We start from the raw sequence: 22,647 nt of genomic DNA, 5'->3' as shown, positions 1-22,647 counted from the left end.
ACCCCCCTTGCGAAAAACGGTATATAATACCCCGGACAGTGTGGTGATAATAAAGATTGACATTTCGGTACCGCCCAGTCAGTAACACTTTTTTCCTCTTCGGTACGAAACATTTTCTTTCCCCTACGGTATTTGCAATACGGCACATTCAAAGGCGGTAAAAACGAAAGTCTCCTCATTGACTCCAAACACTGGTTGAAAAGAACTTGCACTCAGAATTCTCTCTCTCTCTCTCTCTCTCTCTGTTCATTTATTGACTTTTCATTTCTTTCAGATAAAAATTTCATAATAAAAATTCTTGGAGTTTCGGACGCACTCCATTTTATATATATATATATTTTTTTTCAGTAAAAACGAACCCTCGCTTTGAGGGAAGAAAAGTCCCCCCCCCCCCCGAAATAATCTTGCTCACGCTACCGCTCGTACATCTGCAACATGTAACATGTTCTGTAAAAAACCGTTGGGTAAAATAAACATTTTCCATTTTTAAATTTTGATAATAGTGAGGGGAAATAAAAATGTCGTTTCTCTCATAAACAACGCGGTCACTCAATTATTACGTAAACTGTGAGCTCTGCAATCCCTTCCCAGGGCAAGCGTGGGTCCAGAAGGGGAGACAAATAATATTGGGAAAATTTGTCTGTCCCGTAAAATACGGGATTATCCGATGCACCTACACAAAAAAGCCGGATACGTACTGGACCCAATATCTATTCACAGTTGCAGATTTATTTATTCATTTACATCCACAAAAGGCTAGTTGCATTTACATTGCGGAGACAAAGCAGGAAAAAACGAAAAGAACATGATAAAATCAAAAGAAAAGGACCAAATAATGGCAAACTGTACGTATATGGGGAGCATTAAATTAAAATGGATATTTGATCAAGAAACTCGAAATGTCAAAGCTTGATAGTCGTTTGCAAAATAACGCGTACATCGGTGTAAAAGATGCCTCAATTTATAATACTCACAATGATTATGTATGAATCCAAGTTCATATTGGGAAATATGATAATCTTTCAATTAATTATTTGATTAACTGAACATAACTCTGGTCCAGGATGATGATTCCGAATAGCAACGTTGGTTTTGTTTGCACATGTTGATAGGCGTGAAAAAAGCCAACACTACAAGACTGATAAAGGTTTTATAGATGTTTTTATCGTCTTCACACTTACGTTAACTTGATTAAATTTTTATTCTAAAATATGTCGGAACCACTGAACAGGTGTTCACTTTTACTGTATAAAACGGTTAGAAATTAATTTATAATATTTATAGGGCCTTTTAACATTAAAATTTAGTATAGAAACCAATTGCGACCGAAGTCAAACGTCGAATAAATGTGAAAGTTGTATAAATGAGATTCCACTGTTTTTATCGTACCTCCCATAAATCGACACTTCCCGTCAGGGCCGCAACTAGGGGGGAGCAGGTGAGTCTGCTGCCCCGGGCGCTGGACCAGAAGGGGCGTAAATTTCACACTTTTACCTCTCTTTCAACATTAAAAGGGGGAGCCAAAATGATTGCTTGTCCCTGCTGCGGCTCTGCATCTCGTTAGCGGACAAAATTTTTGGTCCCATGGGTGACCATTATCGAGATGCTGTACTGTATCTGCATCGGCTTCATCCGTTGCTGAAGACATCCGACTCCATTCCATTCGAAGCTGAAGATATTTGCCTCGACTTTATTAGCCGCTGAAGATGCCTGTCTTCACTCAGGCGGGGATCGAGGAGGCGATGGGAACAACCACCCCCCTACCAAGAGCCAAATAAAACGTGAATATTTGTCTGTCCCATAACATATCAATATGGGACAGTGAAACAAACTTACACAATTCGCCCCTCCCGTCACATCGTCCTGGGTCCGCATCTGTCTTGAGTATTATATTTTATGGCCTTGCGTCTCTCTTTTTTCCTGAGTAGCATGGCAAAATCAAACTATGGTTCACCTTTTTTCCTCGGTTCAATCGGTCGGTCATTTCGACTGCCCGTAAAAGGAGAAAGAGGTAGTTTTTTCCATTTGTTCCATCTATCTATTTTGGCTTATAAGTGTCACTGAATACGAGAAACAATTATTTCCCATCTTCCCGTTCTTTGATGGTGTCATTTGATCATTTTTCACGCATTCATTCTTTTACACCAGCGTTTTTTAACCTTTTTTTGCCTGTGGCTCCCCTGTCTTACCCAGAGTCTTCGATCCTCATCTAGAAGCAAGGTTCTTTATACGTATTGAATTGATTTTTTCAGTGAATTTATACTGAACGAAAATTTTGCAAATAAAATTGGCTTCCAGACCACTGGCCTAGAATTTATTGAGCTCCCTGCTAATCCGACTTCTATTCAGGACTGTCTGAACATCATGTGCCCCCTAGGCAAAGTGATGCTATGGTAGTCCTATACTTAGCCGGAAATAAACAGCCTACATATTTCCTACTTATTTACAAAATTTATTGTACTATACAAAATATCATAAGGGATTCACTTATGGACATGAGACTCCCGAGCATGACCCTTCATAAGTGGGGGGAACCTACTGCAAAATGTAGGTGGTGAGGGCCGGACGGGCCTATGCCCTAAGACAGCCCTGGTTTTGTGGGTGAAGTTTTGTGGATACTGTGAGTGTATATAGTCACTAAATATAAAAGCTTTATTTCTTTACACCTTAATTTTTCTTCTCAGCTCTCTGCAGCCCTCCAAACCACTTGTCATGGCCCCCTTCTAAATTTTCTTCCGTGGCCCCCCTTGAAGTATCCCAGTGCCACCAGCCCCCCCCCCCCACCCCACCCAGTGAGAACCATTGCTTTACACGACGATTGGCCAAAACTGGCCAGTTTATTGAAAGAATTTCAATTGTTTTGTTCCATTAACAGAATAAGGGAAAAGTGTGCGCGGGAAAATATCCAAAGAAGCCGTTTATAAACTGTTGACATTCTTTACTTCATTTTCAACAACAAAGACTGACGGAACATCAGAAGTAGTTTTTTTCCCCTTTGCTCAATGGCCGTTCCACAATAGAGATCCTACGCCTCAATTTGTTCAGTAGGACCTAGACAGAGCTGCACCCATCAAAACAGGTGCGTGCCGGGTATTTCTTTCTGAAGTGAGAGAATGAGAATATATATATATATGCTCGTGAGGAAGCTTTTATATGGATTCTGAAAACTGATAAGAATCACTGTAGTACCGACACAAGAAACTACATGAAAATAGTAGAATTTCCTTCATCCTTCGTCAAGTCGACATTGTATATGGAGGCAGAAAAGCAAAACTAATTTTTTTCTCAATTTGTTTTCAACTAGGAAGCCATTATGAAGTATAGGCGGTACCAATTGATAGAAGCAATGGCAAGCAATTTCGGTTGCTCCGCAACATCGTTCCTCACTCTTTAGGTCCCCCTTTTGGTAACTCATTGACCAGCTCCACTTTTTCAATCACTGCCATGCTCAGACACTCTCTAGGTAAGCGGTTCTCAACCGGTGCTCCGCGGAGCCCTTGGGCTCCTTGTGTACTCTTCAGGGGCTCCGCGGCCGCTCGAGGAAAATAAAAAAAATAAATAATTATAAATATTTTTAAATAGTAAAAATAAAACGATAACGATTTAATGAGATTTTTTTTTTTTAATTTTTCGAGATCCAGGTCTTTCATAACTAAGGTTCTCGTTTCCTGGGTTTTTCTCCCAATCCCAAAAAATATAGAATCAAAGTGATCCGATCCCAGAAATTTTCCTGGACTTCAATCTCATAAACGTATGGGTATGGCCCCCACAAGGGGTGGGCTGACAAGGCTCCAGCCCTGGGGCCCGGGGTGATTTTAATCTCTTTTTTTTTTTTTTCATGTTATAAATTCATCATAGAGGAATCCCCGTGAAAGTCTGGTCGGGGGGCCCTGCCATGTGGGCAATTTAAAACAAAAGTAGTAAATGAGAATAAGTAATCAGAAAATACTCATAAAAAATTAATTATTATTAATTTATTTTAAAATTGACATTGGTTTGTAGAAATGAGTCCTTACCGGTTGTACTTGCATTACGCTTGCTTCTCGTTCGTGATTCGCAGCTTTGGTTTTTGGTTGATGAAAATGATCGCATTTGCTGCCACGTAAATTAGGCTGGAAATCGGGGTTCGTCATTTGGGGGGGGGGGTCAGGGGGACCGTTGAGGGGAGGGGGAAATCAATGAAACTATATGTAAAGTCCCAACTCGGGGCACCATTGTACTTTTTTTGTGCTGTATGCCATCTATAGTTCCTCCTGTTCCTTTGTACATATTTTTCATACTTTCGGACTTTCTTATATTGGTCTTGGTGTGAATATAATATGCTGTACCAAATTTAAAATGTTACAATGCATAAATAGTCTTGACTCTGGTGTCGGATAAAAAAAAAAAAATTAAGAGCACTACAATGATCGTATTATTGGCCGAATTTGTATTTCTGCCCCCCCCCCTACTCCATAATTTAGTTGTCTTAAACATATATTATTGTCGTAGGATCATGACAGTAAAAAACGATTTCGTCGATAATATCTGAGTGAGAAAAAGAAAAACTAGAAAAAAATGATGTCCGGCATGTGGGAGGCTTCAGCTGCTCTAAATAATCATTTCCCCTTGAAGGGAATTGTGTGTGTGTAATTTGTGTTTCACCCTTGTATTTCTTGGAAATAGCTAGTTCCTATGCGTGCGGAAAAAATGAACTCTAAACAGACAAGTACAAAACCCTTTTCCCACCATTTTTAGAATGAATAAACAACTTACAATTGTAGTTCTCAATTAACAAAACTGGGCATCTCGTGAACGATGCCGAAGTATGCAGCAGTCTACCGAAGCCATTTTATTGTATTTATGGCTTGGGAATGTCTATAGCCTGTCGTCTGCGGTACTTGAACATAAGCACGATGGTCTTGTTGAAAGGACAAAGGACACAATAAAATACGCACTCTTTCCTGGAGTATAATTTTCTGCTCTTATGAAGTAGCCCCAAAGGAACACCTGAATGAGAAGGGGAGTTACAGCTTGTCAATCACGACACAAAGGGTTTTGGGGGAAGGAACTAGCTTTCACGAGCGTCTAAAGGCGCTCTCGCCCAGAATTGACATGGAAAATTTCGACGTCTTAAAACGCTCCTGCCCAGAAATGACATGGAACATTTGAGCGTCTAAAAGCGCTCCTACCGAAAAGAAGGTTAAGGACCCGTGTTAACAATACAATTCAAGATGGATTTTTCTATACTTATCAGTAACTATGAAAAAAAAAATCTAAGCTCGAAAATAAACCACACGTTCAATCCGAATAATAAATAGGAATAAATATGCTACAAGCGACCATTCATTTCTTCGATCCAAACATTAGGAGAAGCAAGTGTCTTGTTTTCAAAGCAAGGTGTGTTCAGACTGTTTTTGCTAGAGCAGTGTGAACGTCATCATAATAAGTGCAACTGTTGCCGTTATTTTTCTTTCTTTCTTTCTTTTTTTCAAACCGAGCACAACTCCGGTCTATCGCCATAGGCAATTTACTACCGAGTGAGTTGTGCCAGAAGTGTTAGTGTGTGTACCTAACAGTCTGAGTGCATATATAGGGGAAAGTGACGTATAATGAGATACTTGCCAAGTATGAGATACGATTTATATCTTTTGTACGGTAATGACGTCTGTTGTTAGTGGCATGCACTATTAGCTCGACGACAGATAGAGCTGCCAATAACATAACCTTACTCATTTGTATGCAGCTCCAGCTTCAGGGGCTTATTTAACTGCGCAGCCTGCACAAGAGTTTTAGAAGTTATTTTTCAACGGGTTTTACAACTTAAAATGTAAATCATTTTTAAACATTTCGTTTTTAGTACATACTCAGCATTACATGTAGTTTCATATTCATGTATCGATTTCTCAATTCTTTTGCTTATTTCTTGATTTATTCGATGATATTTCTTAAACATTGGTTGTGCCCAATATGAGACACAATGAAGTCCCTAATTTGGGATATCTCATACTGAGACCTCATTTTGTAGACAGCGCCTAAAGTAACACTTCTTCTCATTTATTTCCAGTGATCTTATAGCAAATTAACATTTTTATGATGGCTCCTGTAAAGCGAAAGAAATGATCCCGAGTAACGATGGTGGAAGCATTAATGCTATTAAAGGAGATATTTGACTTTGGAGTTTTGAACATTTGTCGCGAATGGCTCAGGGTGTGGTAAACATAAAATCGTGAAACGTAAGTTAAAGTCAAAGTTGTAGAAATTCTGTTATTGTCAAAGAATGCAATTGCTATTCATTGTGAGTAAAAAAATAAAAATAAAATGGTTGAGTTGATTATATTTGAGTGAAGTCCCTAAAAATTGCCACTTTCGAGAAATGGAAACTTACTGAAACATAATGGTTTTATATATTCAATTTACGACAGATACGGAATATATTCAATATCTCAATAAATACAGTAAAACCTCGCCACAACGACACTCGATATAATCATATGTCCCTCTAAGGCGATATTTTTTCAAATGTTGATAGGAAATGTCTATATTAGAATGTTGAACTGGTGCCTATCGATAGAACGATAATCCCTCTACAACGACATTTGTTTTTGTTTCGCCGAATATCATTATATCGAGGTTTCACTGCATTGTACTTAAAAATGCGATATTTCTTTGCAAATGACTTTTTTAAGAGTGGGATATAGATTTTAGTAGCGGGAAGTTTAAGCACATAAAACAATATAAAAGTTCAATTCCTTAAAATATTTTATACACGCAACCCCCTCAAACAAATTTTGAGATTATAAACAACTGCTCGTCATTTAAAAAATTTTGCAATTGAAAGCATGTTACTAAAGTCAACGCAATCGTTGTAGAGATATTTATTGCGCAAACAATTTGGGACAACCTGCATATGACTTGACGCAACATTCCATACTACTTTTCTAGAGGATTTCTACGAAGGAAAGCAAAAGTTCATTTTAAAGTTAGTAAATATGAGGTTGCTCATCACGCATAGATTCCCTTATAACACCCCGGAAACTGTTATACATAATCAAAAATTCCCATGCCATGCCTAGTGATTATTGTGACATTTCCATGATTACAGACCCTCAAAACTTTCCACGAAAGAGTTCTTACCTTGAGAAATCTTGATGCGTTGCTACGATGATATCTATTCGATTTATAATCAACCTCTCTGCGATTCAGGGAATAGAACAAGTTGTGAGAATTTCTCAATACCGGCATGCGTATATATTTCTTAAAATTTGATGTTGAAACAGCTGTTATTTCTCGCCAGTTTTCATTTCGATGAGGAAAGAGTAGTGATAATCGTTTTTTCAGTCTAGAAAACAAGAATAAAACGCGTGAGTGATTGAACCCCCGAGCACCTGCAGGAACTTGGCATTGATCGGTTCGTTGTTACATTGAACCAGGCTCATACAGCTCTCATTTATTTCATATTCGAGTGCGTCCTATGCAGCCATAGACGCCATACCTACTAATTGCAAGTATAATTACAATATACATGAGGAGCTAATTTTTCGAATTGAACATTTTAATTTTTCAAAATTCATTTTTCAATGATTTCGGAATCTTTGGGATGAGCTCTATTGGATTACGCAACAGAGTTCGTTTCAATGGAAATATTTTTGGTAAAAATTAAAATGTAAAGTTAGTCGTTTCTATAAAAGGGGGATATAAATACACCTCGTTCATTCACTTCGGTATTTTTTTATGGTAGAATCTATCGATATCGGTCACCCATGGGACCTAAAATTTTGTCGGCTAACGGATAGTAACTGTCCATCAATGGATAGTAAAATACATTCAGTCCCGTCGAAACGTATTAATTCAAAAAGTGTCCGTTGGTGGAGGTGCAAAATGATCATGTTCCTTATGTTAATGACTAGAGGGCAGTAATAGTACCCTTTTGGGCTGGGTAAAACCTTCTGAAATCAACAGGTAAAGCAGAAATTTCCAATTTTTCAGGCTTGATCAGCTCCAATTTTAATCAAAAGATAACATTTCCACTAATTTACTTTCAAAACGGAACATTAAAAAATTGAAATGTAGATAACTCCCTTAAATGTTTATCAAGAAACATAGTAGTTAAATATTCTTCTACCGTTCCTACATGCTACCTGTTGGGCTATTTCCACTTCTGTAAACAAGCGTATTCCTGAGTAATACGTTTCTTACTTCTACAGTCAATTTTTAGCGAAAGTGTAAATGTTCCCTTTTGGAAATAAGCTTCTCACATAAAAAAAGAGTCAGGTGAAGGTTTGGGAGAAATGCATATCAGTATCATTACACTGTAATTAGTCTCATGTAATGTTCATAAACGTAAAAAGGGGGAAGTATAATTTGCAATATTACGAGAGATGATCGTGGTTGATATCAACCCCTCTCCTCTTTCTCTATAAAATTTGAATTTGAAAAAATAATTTCTTGAGGAAGCTAGCTTAAGCCCATTCATGATCGCAAGTGCATTTTGAATGTACATTATATCAGTGGTCCTCATGCACATTATTTAGTGCAAGTTTAAGTACGAGATGCCAAGACTTTTTCTGAACACCCATTTTACACGTATAAACACACAAATACAAATCCAAAGGCCTCACCAGGAAAAATGCTGAACGAGGTAGGTTAAAATGTAAGAAAAAAAATATGTATAAAAATGTATTTTCAGTACGTCTGTCAATCTGTCTATGTGAGTTGTTTACGACAATTTTGGACCGATTGTTGCCAAATTTTGTATCATGTATATGCGAATACCAAACAGGGCCCTGCTTGAAAGATTGGTTACTTTCAAAGTTCTTCAAAGTTGGGTGAATGCCCGAAAAAGGCAAAAAAAAAACAGTCAGACAACAATGGTTCGTGTGTACTTAATGACTTTAGAAATGCTTACTTTTGTTACCGCGCCGTGGTGTTCGGGTAATGCTGCTGTGGTGGTCGAGTGGTCATAGTGAAGGACTCGCATCGCGACGATCCGGGTTGCGAATAAACAAATCCTACTCTGCTAGAATAGAAATTTATAGAAAATTTCTATAAGTTTATAGAAATATAAACTTATAGAAATTTTGCGCATCGTGATTGGTTGAAGTTAGTGATGAACCATTACGTCACTAGTAGCGAAGTTCAAATTTGACGAAGTAGAGCGGTGTTATTTTTCTCTCTAATGTTTTATTTTCTCACGTGGTTTCAGGTGGTTTTTCGATTCCTAAAATTTCATTGTTTTATTTTATTGATTTCAAAAAGGCTTAAATTATATTATTTAATATTAATTACATTTAGAGATACGTAAATTTCGCGACAAAAAAGTTTTAAAATCAGAAATTTCACATTTAAAAATAACCGGCCATATTACTGGAAAGTGTTAATGTTCTTGATTGAAATCTGACATCTTAGTACAGTCGAATCTCGTACAACGAACTTCAAGAGAACCGAGAAATTTCTTCGCAATAACGAAATTTCGTTATAAAGGAATTCTAGGTTTTTTGCATTGTTTCTATGTAAAGTTGTCTGGGGGATTAGAAAAGTGTTCGTCAAAATGAGATTTTCGCTGTAACAGTATTCGTTAAAACGAGATTCGACTGTAATATCTCTACTTTCCCCCTAATTTAACATACTTTTTCAAATGTTTTTATATCTTTTTTCGAAATTCCAAAAATTTGCATATGCTGTCCAGTACACTTATAGCATAACCCGCATATAGCATAAACAGTGGATAGGTAGGATAACAGATAACATAGGTAGTGTAATCTTCACAATTTGGTCCCATTCATACTGGACCAGAATTGAACGTTATCGTCCGTTCCTAGCCTTTACAGGCTGTCTTCCGACCTACAAATTGCCTGGGATTGGCATATGAAGGAAATGAAAAGACTTGCGTGCCAGTAGTATAGTGAGTGTATGTGTAGAGAGCAATAAATTTACAGATCCCTTATGGGACCTGCTGCATATTTACTGATCATTCATGTTGGGAACCACTGCTCTAAAGGAATGTTTACATTTATTTAACAGTAATGCAAATCGTCGACGAAATCGCAGATTGATTTCTTAAATTGTTTATAAATGGCCATTACATGTATTGTGAACTACCGGTGCAGTATAATACAAACAAAATGCTCAATCATTAATTGCAACAATGGAATTGATAATTACGATCAACATCAAATTGTTCAACCGAGGATTAATGGGCAAAAATGGTTGATTCATGATTTGTTGACCGTCAACAATGAATCCATGCTCTTATAAAAGAGGGGTGCATAACGTATACTTGCAATCGATCGGCTTAGCCGTTAAGCGGCTTTTGGGACGTGGCAACTTGAGTAATTAGTAACCAAATTACGTAAAGTAATATAACAGAACTTCATCAATACAGCAACGGCGACTTGGGTTTATATGTTCCCTCGGCTTCAAAGGGGGTAGCTTCATGAGGTTGGCAGAAAACCTGATGAATCTGCCGGTCCTGGATGGAGGTTGGATCACTTCTGTTATGTCATGTCATTACGCGGTCATGTCATTGCAATCAACCTAACTAGAAGGTGGGATTTTAGATTTGTAGGTACTCTCGTGATGGAAATGAACCATCTTTGCTTCCTAGATGCGGTATCCCGACTTCGCCTAATCAAGCGACGGAATGATTATAATATGTTCCCACCTGCGTTTCATTTCTTGATTGAGAGTTTAAATGGGAGTTGTGATGAATTCCGCGTATAAACCGATCGATTCATATTCAGACAACAGTGAATATGAATCGAATGTTCTGAATAAAAAAATGATAAAAACATTAACACATATAACACCAAGCAAAAAATTTTAACAAAGTTTCTTCGTCCGAAAACAAAAATGTCAATTTCTTATGTAATTCGGTGTACTGAGCACGAATTTTACTATACCACGGCTTTTTCTGAAATTTCACATTTAATTCATGTGCAATAACACAATACAACGCATTGAAACATATATATATACACTGCTCAAAACAATTAGGGGAGCACATGGTTTTAACAAAATTACGCAAAGATGTATACCGATAAGTAACATAAAATGAATTATCCATAATTTAAAGCCTAGCAGGAAACGGAAGAAGAAAACTTCATATGCAAATCCAAGTTCATGACGTCAAAAACCAGAAAAAGGAGATAAGGGCAGAAATCGGGATGTTGCAGAAACGTCTGTTTTACTGCCGTAACTGGGAAATTCGATTGCGCAGTATTTTTTTTTTGAGACAAGGTGACTTGAGGATGTCTCAACAACGTGATTTACCGGAATCCATGGCATGGCGTGTTATAGGCAGACTGGAATCCAGGCAAACACAACGTAGTGTCGCGGACGCTGTTGGAGTCGCCAGAAGTGTTGTTGCAAGGCTGTGGAATCGATTCCAAGAAACAGGAAATGTTAGACGTCGACCAGGGCAAGGTCGGCCACGCGCCACTACAGCAACTGATGACCGGTATATACGGTTAACAGCCCGTCGAAACAGAACAGAGAATGCTACGCAGCTGCAAAGACGGTTGCTCTTGGCAACAGGACGAAGGGTGTCCAACCAAACAGTACGCAATCGGCTTCATGAGGGAGGACTCTATGCACGTAGGCCAATGGTCTGCATTCCGTTGACCCCACGCCATCGTGCGGCCCGAAGAAGATGGGCTGCTGAACATCGAGATTGGGAGCAACATGATTGGAGCCAAGTGCTGTTTATAGACGAGTCCCGATTCAGTCTGGAGTGTGACACCCGACGTGTTCTGGTATGGAGGGACAGGGGCACTCGAAATAATACCGCATTCGTTCGTGAAAGGTCACAATACAGACGAGCTGGTTGGATGGTATGGGGTGGAATCAGCATAGGCAGACGTACGGACCTGCATATCATTCGGAATTGCACTTTGACGGCCCGAAGGTATGCAGACGAGATACTGCGACCTCATGTCATCCCTTACGCTGGAGCCATTGGAGATTCCTTTGTTTTCCAGGATGATAATGCCCGACCGCATAGAGCTCGTCTGGTGGAGAACATGCTTGAAGCTGAAACAATACAGCGTATGGAATGGCCAGCGTGCTCTCCTTGGACGACGCATTGCTGCGCGACCAAGGCCGCCTGTTACTGTCTGAGACTTGCAGATTGCACTTCTTGAGGAGTGGAACAGTATTCCCCAAAGTCTGAGGGATAACCTCATCGCATCCATGGCAAACAGGTGTGCAGCAGTCTTAGCTGTTCGAGGAGACCACACGCCCTATTAAAGCTCATGCATCATGTCTAAACAGTACTTTTTTTTATCGTTTACATGTAACCAAATTGTTGCCCTAAATCATCTTTTCATGTTTTTTCTATATTTTCAAAGAATTAAAGCTTAATTCCAAATTTTTTTACCTCTTTTTTCTGTATTGCGCATTGATACGCGTGTACTATCCATTGTATGCCAATACGTGGCTGTCTCGCACGGTTTTCTCCACTTTTTTGCTTGCTCCCCTAATTGTTTTGAGCAGTGTATATAGAAAACAAAATAACTATACAGAAACTTCACCAACGTCAGTAATTCTAATTCGAGTTAATCTGAACCTTGCTTATAGCATGGATTGAAGTGATTCGATCTCGAAATAATGACATATTTTTCGTCGTTTTATGAGTTTGATACCTAACGATGGGAAAAAAATGATTTTAAGAAGTTTGGGGGCTCCTGCGTGCTCCTAATCAACATGACCCGTACGCGGAACATTATGCCCTTTGTATTTTCCCGTAAATTTGCCCTTTCTGACTTTTTTTCCATTACAAAATGTTCGCAGTTAAATGTCACAAAATGGAATATTGTTCGCAGATATGGTGTCCGTACAAAGCGAAAGATATAAAATTCATCTGAAAGGTCCAGAAGTCCTCAATGGATCATTCATATTCTACAACTATATATTTTTACCTCTGTTATAACATACCCAGCTTAAAAATACACTGTGGATATAATAAACCAAAATAATGGTCTTAACCAAGAAAATTATCCTGGTACAGTCGAATCCCGTTTTAAGGAAAACTTTTCTAATCCCCCAAATAAGTTCACATAGGACCAATGCTAGGTAACCTAGAATTCCTTTAAAACGAAATTTCGTTTTAACGAAGTGATTCCTCCGGTCTCTTGGCGTTCGTTATAAGGGGATTCGATTTATCAGCCACCTCGTTGGGCATTTTGTCTGTTGTGGCGTTGTATTTGTATTTGTATGACATACTGCAAAAAAGTCCCTAGAAAATTAGTCATAAAACAGACACTTTTGTACATCTATTTGGGTGATATTTTGACCGTTTTCCCACAAAAAAACCTAAATTTTTTTTCAATAATTTAACACATTGCCAGAATACATTTCTGATAGAAATGTAACAGAATACATTGCCAGTTACAGTTCTGATCAACAGATGGCATTAAATAACTTTGTTAACTTTAACGTCATCTTTCGAAGAAAAATTTAACTATTTTAGCAATAAAAGTTCACAATTTATAAAATCCTGTCTTTCTGTGTAAAACTGTATCGTCTAATGCTTTTCGAATTATTGAATTTTTACTTGTTTTTATTACTTTGTGTTATTTTTATTGGTGATGATGATGGCAGAACAATTGTTGCAAATCAACTCGGCCACTTCAAAAGCTATACTAATGCAAGTGTGTTGGTGTGTGACGTGTATATCAAATTCATAAATATCAGTGGAGGGTTTTTTTTCTGAATTTTTAAATTGTACACTGCTGTTAACTTCAAAGGGGAAAAACCGTTAGCATGAAACTCAAAAAAATCATTAACATTCCCAAAAAATGTCTGCATGTTGTTATATACATTCCGTTTTCTGGCACATTTCTCAAACTTTTCAAGAATCAATCAAAAACTCTATTCATACTATATTATATTTCAATTGCTGCGTAAGCTTATTTTGCCCACGACTGTATCAATATAAATTATATTGATATACCTTATAATTATATTGATATTGATTACCTTACGTAGCAATAGCATATATGCATTATATTATATAATGCATATATGCTATTGCTACGTAAGGTAATTTCAACTCCTCGCTTGTAACATACACTTCTCCAATCACCTAGGGGCTATGTTATAACCGAACTCGACTGTATTTGCATCTAAACACAATGCGAGAGGGGAAAGAAGCGATGCTTGTGGTTCCTCCCCCCCCCCCCCTTTTAAGTACGCACACACGTACTGAGCAGAATTACGACTTTCCACTTCAAAAAGTGCAAATTGCCAAGATTTCGTGAAAAAGTTGTAAAAAATAAAATTTTAGCATTTATTCGTCAAAATTGGCAAATTTCGCATTTATAGCGGTCACTTCGTAAATTAGAAATTTATTTATCCCTTAATTATATTATATAATTATTTTCATAACTAATTTTTGTAGCGTCAACTAAAAACCGCTTGGCGAGTTATTTGGGATTTCGCCAAAAGCTCCGCCCCTCGTGACGTCTTGGTACCTTTCTTGCTCGTATAACCAATCACATGCGTGCTAACGCTTCCTGTGTTACTAAGAGAGTAGGGATTGTAATTACGCATCCGGGTTCAAACCCCACCGTCGCCGCAGTGGTGATGTGGTCGACTGAAGTTGGTTTACTGCGGTTTCCAATTTCGAGGCACGAATATGAGCCGATCTCCCCGTTAGAAAAGCTCGGCGCAGCGAGCAACAGACCTACACCGGTATAATTATTCATTCATTACACTTCAATCACTATGAAGAAAACCACGGGGGCAGTAATGAAGAAAATTGAAGAAAATTCATCAATTGAGTCACTGTTCCCCCCCCCCCCCCGCGGGGCAGTGATGAATTTTCTTACTTGTAATCTTCATCTCCACAAATAATCAGTCTTTCGATGAATCTTGAATTGACAAGTGGAGAGGACGTTTCCATATGTATACAGTATATGTTACCACTAAATTGCAGAAATCAGTTATTCTACAGCAGGGGCGTAGCCAGAAATTTCGTTCGGGGGGGGACCACTTTCATTTTGGGGGGGACCAAAGTGCAGAACAATGGTTTTGGCCATCTTTTTCCCTTTTTTTCGGTCATTTTCTCACATTTCGGGGGGGGGGGGACCAGACCCCTAAGTCCTCCCCCCCTCGCTACACCCTTGTTCTACAGTTTATCTAGGTATTGTGCAGATTAACTAGGGTGATCCGTTAACGTGCCGAAAATTGTTTCATTTCTCAAATCTTTGCTGGAACTACAGCAAAGGAACTGGTGGATTATCTCTCTAGGAATTAAAGTTCCATTATATACAGGCGGGAGAGGTAGTTACATCGGATCAGTGGTAAGATCGATCTTCGTGTCCATAGTCCGGAGAAACTGTGAACTAGGTAATGTGCACATTAACGACTTGTAGAGAAATGGCACACATTGTGGATGAAACATTGTGTTAATTGCATTTTTAATTGGGTTGCTGTATTTTTGAAACATATGACAACCATATTTTTATGGGCATCTTTTTATCAGCCACCTCGTTGGGCATTTTGCCTGTTGTGGTGTTGTATTTGTATTTGTATTTGTATAAATGTATTCTGACTCCAATTGATGAAACGGTTGATACTATTTAAGTTCATTTAATTTTAGAAAACTATTTACATCGGTTAACAATATTATAAGTAATTTCACATTATAAAAAAGGAGAAACTATACACTTGCGCGAGAGCAACACACTCTGAGGAAGAAGTAGGTCACGCAAGGGAAAACAGTTCGCTTGTCCCCTTTTTTCGCCTCTGCCTCCCACACATCAGGAGGTGCGCGTAAGGGGGCGAGAGATGACGCCACAGGACTCCCCCACCAGTCCACAACTTCATGGTAGTGGAAAGCAAAAACATACGCGTCTACCGGATCTTGTAGTTGTGGACGATTTAATGGCAGATCGGAGCGACTTCACTGGTTCAGACTTCGCTGGAGTCGCAGGCGATTCTTGAAGCATATGGGCCGGTTTCAATCGATCAATGGAGATCCACTTCTTGCTTGACCCCATCTGAAGCTGGAAAAATTTTGGCTTCCTCCCAAGAACTGCGAATGGACCAGCGTATGGCTGTTGCAGTGGGCGCCGAACCATATCCTGGCGGACGAAAACGTGCGAAGCTTTGGGTAGGTCATCATGGACGAAGACTGACTTCGAGTTGTGATCTGAAGCAGGTTTCGGTCGAATCTGTTGGAAGTGCTCCCTCAGGTTATGTAGGGTCTGCTTCTGCGATTTCGGACCTGAAAAAGAAAGAAAAAACTCTCCAGGCAAGCGGAGATTAGTATCATATACTAGTTCAGCTGGGGAAGTATTTAAGTCTTCCTTGAGTGCAGTTCGAATGCCGAGCATGACCGCTGGTAATTTCTCGGTCCATCTCTCGGTAAAGGTCAAACTGCATTTTAGAGCTTCTTTCAGCTGTCTATGGAAGCGTTCGATCATCCCATTGGCTGAAGGATGGTACAAATACAAATACAAATACAAATACAACACCACAACAGGCAAAATGCCCAACGAGGTGGCTGATAAAAAGATGCCCATAAAAATATGGTTGTCATATGTTTCAAAAATACAGCAACCCAATTAAAAATGCAATTAACACAAATTACAAACAATATATACACATGATAAAATATTATACAATGCCCATAAAGAATACTTATGGTTGTCTTATTCTAAGAATGGATAGCTTCCCGATTTACCCCAACATGTTTATCGTATTTCTTTTTAAACGTGTCAATTGTGTTACAATTTACTACCTCCGGGGGTAAGCTATTCCATTTATTAACAACCCTATTGGAGAAAAATTCCCTGCGACACCATAACCTTGCATTGTCCCTCACCAATCGATACTGGTGTCCCCTTGTAAAAGCAGTCGATTGGCGGTGTACTAAAAGTTCATGGTCCATCCTATCCATCCCATTGAAAATTTTGAACACTTCGATCATATCTCCTCGACACCTGCGTTCATCCAATGTAAACATATTCAAAAAATGAAGTCTTTCTTCATAACTCAAGCCCTGTGTGCCAATAAGGACACGCGTAGCTCTTCTCTGCACCCCTTCAACCAAGTCTATGTCCCTCTGTAGGTATGGTCTCCAAAACCTTACAGCATACTCCAGTCCAGGACGAACTAAGCCTCGAAAAAGCGGAAGAATGACTTTAGGAGAACGCGAAGAGACCTTTTTGAAAATGAGACCAAGCATTCTATTCGATTTTTTGACAACCGCTGAACAATGTTCAGAAAACTTAAGTCGCTCGTCAATGAGAATTCCCAAATCGGTGACTCTAGTTGCATCCGGGATAGTGACACCATTCAACTCGTAAGAGAACCGTGGGTTGTTCGAACCAAAATGAGCGACCATGCACTTATCTACGCTAAACGTCATGCTCCATGACGTTTAGCGTAGATAAGTGCATGGTCTACGCTATGGTAGGCAGTAGTTCTATTCTTTTTCGTTCCCATGAATTTGGCCAAAGCTGAGAAAAGATCACTTTCGAAATTGCGTTCTTGATCTGTCGTGATGATATTTGGTACACCAAATCTGGCTACCCAACCTGAAAAGAAATTTTCGGCCACTGTTTGCGCTGATTGATCTTTCAACGGAATAGCCTCTGGCCAGCGAGTGAAACGATCAATGCAGGTGAGAAGGTAGCAATATCCTTGTGATGGAGGTAGAGGTCCAACGATATCGAGATGCACATGGCTAAATCTATCACTAGGTAAGGGAAAAGATCCCATTGGAGATTTAGTGTGACGGCTGATTTTAGATCGTTGGCACTCCATGCATTCTTTACACCACTGTGAACAGTCCTTTTTCAAAGACTTCCATATGTAGCGTTTCTTTACTGCGGCAGTAGTTGGTCGAGGACCAGAGTGAGCAAGATTGTGAATGGTCTGGCACACTGATTTCCGAAAGTCTCTGGGAACGTACGGGCGTACATGTCCAGTTGAGACGTCGCAATGCAATGGTGGAGTTCCAGAGGTCAGAATTATTGGTTTGAAAGTCAATGAAGAATAATTTTGCAAGTGCTGAATTTCTTCATCAAGTTTCTGTGCCTCAGCGAGTTCTGCATAATCTATGTCACTGGGCATTTCTATTTGCTCTAAGCGTGAAAATGCATCAGCCACACAGTTCTTGTCACCAGAAATGAAACGGATATCGGTAGTGAATTGACTGATGAAGTCTAATTGTCGCTGTTGACGAGGAGAATTTTTATCATGCTTTTGCTGCATAGAAAAGGTCAACGGACGATGATCTGTAAAAATTGTAAACAGTCTACCTTCAAGAGTGAAACTGAAATGCTTTAGAGAACAATATGCCGCTAACAGTTCTCTATCGTATGTGCTGTATTTGCTCTCAGCAGGTGTTAAACGACGAGAAAAAAATCCTAATGGCTCTGATTTATTATTAACATTTTGTTGCAACACTGCGCCAATACCCAAATCGGATGCATCAACGAGTAAGGACAGTTTACCATCTGGATGTGGATGAGCTAACAAGGCTGCGTCTGCAATTGATTGCTTACAGATTTCGAAAGCATTGTTAGTTTGCTCAGTCCATTGAAGGGGGGTAGAATCATTCTTTTTACGACCCTTAATGAGATCATACAGATGTAGTTGTTGCAAAGCTGCCTTGGGAATGAATCGGCGGTAAAAGTTAACCATAGCTAAAAAACGTCGTAATGCACGAGCTGATGTTGGTTTTGGATAATTTGTAAGAACTAAGACTTTTTCGGGTGCGGGTTTAATACCCTCTTTTGAAATTAAGCAACCCAGAAATGGTAGTTCTTGAACACCAAATATGCACTTGTCAAGATTTAAAATAAGACCTTTTTCATTCAGCCTTGTAAAAACTGCTTCCAAATCAGACAAGTGAGTTTCAGCGTCGGTAGAGGCGACGAGAATGTCGTCGAGATATGCAAAACATTGAAGTCCTCTCAAAGTTTCATGTATGAATCTTTGAAAAGTTTGTCCAGCATTCCCTAACCCAAAAGGCATGTATAAATACTCAAATAAACCTACGGGTGTTATGACGGCTGTTTTAGGAATGTCGCTAGGTTCTACCGGAATTTGATGATATGCACGTTTTAAATCAATTTTACTGAAAATTGATTTGCCATGTAGTTCAGCTGCAAAATCCTGAATATGTGGTATTGGATACCTGTCAGGTTCTGTAATGGCATTTAATCGTCGGTAGTCACCGCATATTCGCCATTCATTGTTATTTTTTGGTACCAAGTGAATTGGACTGCACCACGAGCTTTTAGAAGGGCGACAAATTCCTTGATCCACCAATTCCTCAAATTCTCTCTTAACTGCTGTTAATTTATCAGGTGGCAGTCTACGAACTCGTGAAAAAATTTGAGGACCTTGAGTTGTGATGCAATGTGTGGTATCATTATCCTTCGGAACAACATTGGTAGAAGACTTAGTTAGATTAGGAAACTTTGATAGTAACGCGTGATATTTCGTGTTACCAGTTATTGCTGTTATGCCCGTGCTAGGATGGGATGTACGTTTACCACGAACGCTGTCTGAACTAATGCGATCAATCAACAGATTATTTTTGATGTCGAGTAGAAGTCCGTAACGAAAATCCGCTCCCAAAATGGGTCTTGATACATCAGCAATAATGAAAGTCCACCGAAATTTTCGTGGAAATCCTAAATCTAAGTTCAATACGCGCGTTCCATAGGTGTTAATTTCCGAACCGTTTGCTGCGAATAACGTAACATTTTTATTTGAAGCAGGTTTGAGATTTCCAGTAGCAGGAAGAACCGAAACTGTAGCGCCGCTGTCGACCAAAAATTTGAGACCTGAATTTTGATCCTTAATGAATAAGCGACTATGTGTCTCACCCGCAGATTTCGTCGCATAAAGCTGCGAGCTGACTAGTTTCCCTGGAAATCACATGGTGGAATGCACCTATGAGCTTTATCTCCAAATTTGTAGTGAAACCAGCATTTTGTAAATTTTTTCCGCGATGGTGATTTTGCGCGTTGGTTGCGCTCCGTAGATCTAATACCATGCGAAAGATTGTTAACCATTTCAGTTAAATCCACAATGCGAGCTCCCAATTTACTAATTCTATCATCAGAATCTTTATGGATAGAAGAAACAGAAGGTATCATTTGTGAGACTTCCGCAATTTTATCAGCCACAGTTGCCAAGCCATCTAATTTGTCGGTACTCGCTGACAGAATCTGTTGTGCTGTTACTGGCAGGCGTTGTAGCCAAAGCATTTTGAGAACATCATCGGAGAATCTCTTAGAAGCCAGTTGGGTCATTTTATGTAGCAACTGTGAAGGTTTCTGGTCACCTAATGTCATATCGGAAAGTAGAGTACGAATACGAGCAGTTTCCGATTCTGCGAATTGACTGATCAAACGTGCTTTTATTACCGCATAAGGATCATCCCACGCAGGATTAGTGATGATATCAGCGACGTACGTCGAGAGTTCACTATCGAGGGAGGTGACGACATAATGGAATTTAGTTTCAGATGACGTAATGGACGCGATAGAAAATTGCGATTCTAAATTCGAGAACCATAGCTCAATATTATCACGCCATAACGGAGGTGGCTTAACTGCCACTCTTGAAAGTTCCTCTGTATTCGGCATCGAGAGTTTAGTATGCGTCAACGAAACTAGCGTGGTTTTAGAAACGAGATGAGAAACCTTCAAAAGTCACTTACTGTGCTGTTGCGTTGTCTGTTGTAATCTGAGTTCACCACTGTAGAGAAATGGCACACATTGTGGATGAAATGTATTCTGACTCCAATTGATGAAACGGTTGATAATATTTAAGTTCATTTAATTTTAGAAAACTATTTACATCGGTTAACAATATTATAAGTAATTTCACATTATAAAAAAGGAGAAACTATACACTTGCGCGAGAGCTACACACTCTGAGGAAAAAGTAGGTCACGCAAGGGAAAACAGTTCGCTTGTCCCCTTTTTTCGCCTCTGCCTCCCACACATCAGGAGGTGCGCGTAAGGGGGCGAGAGATGACGCCACAGACTCTTTAGCGGTAACATATACCTCTTTCTTGATATGAATGTTTTACGTTTTTTTTCCCGCACGCATTGACCAATAGCTGTCGAAGTTCCCAGAAATTTTCTTGATTTTTTTAGCGGTTCTGTTTCAAATGGGGAAAATTATTTCTGTCTGGCCGGTTCTATTCATCAGTGTAGTGGCGCCATCTGTTGTGTAAATTGGGAAAAATGACGTTATTGAGAGTACGCGTGCAGGCTTTCCCCTTTCTCCAGTTTCAGAAAATACTTCACCAAACACCAACTCTGGGCATATCGCTATATTGCAATTTACTGCCATTTGTGAGATGGGTTGGAAGTGAAGGTGCTGTCAATCGATGGTCGCCTCGAGTTCGTTTGGGAAAATATCTTGTCTATATCCTCCCTTGGGTTCGAACCCGGGACCCTGACAACAACCTTCACGATGGTAGACGAGAATCTTACCACCATGCCACTCGGGCACAAAAACTTGCATCGGCCGGGAATCGAACCCGGGCCGCCCGCGTGGCAGGCGAGCATTCTACCACTGAACCACCGATGCTTACAGTTTCTGAAACTGGTAACCTATACCTATTAAAGAATCCACAAATCCCCGATATTAACATCATGCATGGTTCTGTAGCATTTTATTGTATACCAGGTATATAGGGGAAATCAAAATTTCATGTACAGGGTGTTTCAGAAAGGACCCATCAACATGTAAATGAAATAACTCAGAAACAGTGAGAGACAGAAAGATATGAAACAAGCACAGTTCGTTCAATGGGCAGCTCTGGAATTTGAGTTCACCGGTTCGTGGAATTCACTACGAATTTGGCTAATTGAGGTTCCATATACTTAGCTGCTTATTCATTCCTATGTATTCTCTCAAAAATCAAAGCACCAAATCGCATTATCATAATGATCCTTAGGGACCAGTCAAGTATTACGTCAGCATCAATGGGGGGAAATGAGGTTTCCGATTTGCTGACTTTTGATGACAATCAGGGGTGGGGGGTTTGGATAATGCTTACGTCATCAACCACTCTTTATGAAAATATGAAATATTATATGGCATTTTACTTGGTGAGCCAAAAACGAGAAAAACCATTCGAAGTTTGTGGGCACTTGAAGTAACATTCACACTCCCCCTCGCCATTGATAAGTGTCCTACGGAACCCCTTTAGTGATCTCTAAATGTTTCGCTGATCCAAGTGATCTGGAAATGTGTCCGGGCCGCTTAAGTGCTCTGCAATTGTGCCACGCATCACTCAAGTGATCCGTAATTATATGCCGCGGGTAACTTGAGTGATGTAGGACCGCACTGGGGCCACTTAAGTGCTCTACAACTGTGGCACATGTCACTCAAGGAATCTCTAAATGTGTCACGGTTCATTTAAGTGATCTGAAAATGCGCCACGGGCCGCCTGAATGCTCTGGAATGGTACCATGGGACACTTAAGCGCTCTCTAAATGTGATGCCTAGTTCAATTTTACAAAATTAGGTTTGAGGAGGGCAGGCCGCATCAGATACCCCAGGGCCATAGTTGGTCCGCGGGCCAAGGGCGTTTATGCGATTTATCATTATATAGCTTAGAGGGTGGGTCGCAATTAATTTATTAACGATACATTTTGAATTCAAATAACATTGAAATTAACAGAA

General features: G+C 39.5%; 1 protein-coding gene and 1 non-coding gene across 2 annotated transcripts in view; both read right to left on the bottom strand.

The window, feature by feature from the left end:
- The window catches only part of LOC149083575 (2-Hydroxyacid oxidase 1-like), a 60,893-nt gene extending 53,698 nt beyond the window's left edge, over positions 1-7,195 (bottom strand). The window contains exon 1 of the mRNA XM_089234095.1: positions 7,117-7,195. The gene's annotated coding sequence lies outside the window, so the exon portion shown is untranslated. The remainder of the gene's footprint in view (positions 1-7,116) is intronic.
- A 14,280-nt stretch (positions 7,196-21,475) lies between these two features.
- Positions 21,476-21,546, bottom strand: TRNAG-GCC (transfer RNA glycine (anticodon GCC)). Its single transcript has one exon. It is a non-coding gene; the product is annotated as a tRNA-Gly (tRNA).
- Positions 21,547-22,647: the final 1,101 nt, after the last annotated feature.

The sequence above is a fragment of the Pholcus phalangioides genome, unplaced genomic scaffold (assembly GCF_987345545.1).
Source record: "Pholcus phalangioides strain wild (caught in Gottingen) unplaced genomic scaffold, Ppha-v1.0 ptg000008l_1, whole genome shotgun sequence".
In the NCBI taxonomy this organism is placed as follows: domain Eukaryota; kingdom Metazoa; phylum Arthropoda; class Arachnida; order Araneae; family Pholcidae; genus Pholcus; species Pholcus phalangioides.
This window is presented reverse-complemented; position numbering and strand designations above follow the sequence as displayed.